This window comes from Primulina huaijiensis, chromosome 12 (genome assembly GCF_012295235.1).
Source record: "Primulina huaijiensis isolate GDHJ02 chromosome 12, ASM1229523v2, whole genome shotgun sequence".
Classification (NCBI taxonomy): Eukaryota; Viridiplantae; Streptophyta; class Magnoliopsida; order Lamiales; family Gesneriaceae; genus Primulina; species Primulina huaijiensis.
Genome location: NC_133317.1, coordinates 9,524,976 through 9,526,647, shown reverse-complemented (window position 1 = coordinate 9,526,647; position 1,672 = coordinate 9,524,976).

Genomic DNA, 1,672 nt, shown 5'->3' with positions numbered 1-1,672 from the left:
TTTCAATATGAATATTTGTAATATTTATGAAGCACAAGATACAACTCAGCGCACACTAGATGACTTGATCAGTTCCCTTCGTACTTTCGAGATTAACATGGATCTACAAAAATTGGATAAAGATAAGAATATTGCTTTCCAAGTTTATAATGATTCCTACAACGTTCTTCTTCAATTGTCACAAGAAGTCAATGAGTCGGACATTTTGAAGACTATATCTCATTAATCACAAAGAATTTTGAGATTATTTGAAAAGTATCAGAGCCAAAAAGAAAAATGGACAACAATCTTAGTTTCCAAGTCTAACTGCTCCCCAAAAAACTCAAAGATTATCATCTGCCTAGGGAAATTTTCGACAGATGAATGAACGTAAGAATCAATATGATCCTAAGAGGTTCGATCGTGTGCAATGTAGAGAATGCAATGCTTTTGAATATTATGCGAATGAATGTGCAAATAGGCTTCGCAAAAATAAAGGACGGAATGTTTCCTTAAGAAATGAGGAATCAGATAAAGAGCAAGAACCTAATAGAGAAGAAAGTTACACTTCTCTAACTGAATTAATGGAAAAAAGACGCTGGTTGCAAGTCAATCCACTGGGTGTTGCATATGTTGTTGCAACACTTGCACGAAACATCACTCAAAAATCTATCTACTTCAATGCTACAACTTTTGAAAATTCAAGTGATCTACTATGGAGAGCGTAAAAAAATTGTATGAGGAATTGTATGTCGAGTGGATCAAGAGAAATAAATTGAACACAGCTCTCTCAAAGGAAAATACTGAGCTAAAGGGAATTTGGAATTTTGTAAGATCAAGGACGAACTTGAAACATCAACTCAAACTTTTGCTAAGTTTAATACAAACGCAACCAAGCTTGATTATATACTGAAGATGGGAAAAGATAATAAGGTTTATCTAAGCTTCAACAACAATGTTTTGAAGTCGGAGAATCTCAAAAACAACTATATTCGTGAGAGAAAGCAGTAACTCTTCAAGTACACCTACACCCACTCCTACAGTCAAAATCTTCACACAAAATAAGTAATTTTTCACTCAGAAGTCGAATAAAAGGAGACGCCACTTTGTTTGTCATTATTGTATCAAATATGGTCGTATAAAATCGTATTATTTTAAGTTGAGACAAGAGTGCATGTACTGGAAAGCTAATCGGATGTTGTCTAAAGTGTCCCAAAACACTTAGAAATTTTAATTAATTAATTAATGAAAATAAGAATCTTGATAGGATTAGGATTTTGAATTCTAATATGAGCAAGATTCCCGATGTGATCACGAATAAAAACTTAAAAATATTTCATTGAGGGTCATATGAAATACCACAAGTTTTTACATATAGATTTTGGCAGACAAATTTATTTCCAACAAAAAATTTTCCCTCCCTCTCTCCTCAAAAACCCGTCCACCCTATTTTCACAAGGAAAATTCATGGAAACTTCAACGACCACGTCGCCGCCGGATTTTTGGAATTCAGGCAATCCAGTCTCGAAAAATGTTCGTTTAGATCTCTAGTGCAATAAAAGTGAGGAATCTAGTCTCCGATTGTGGACTTGATTAGGCGATCAAAAGGGGAAGATCTCTTTATAAGGATTTACAAGAAGAACCAACTCCGCTAATCACGGACTTGTTTGTTGTCCAGTGTTAAATTCGCAAA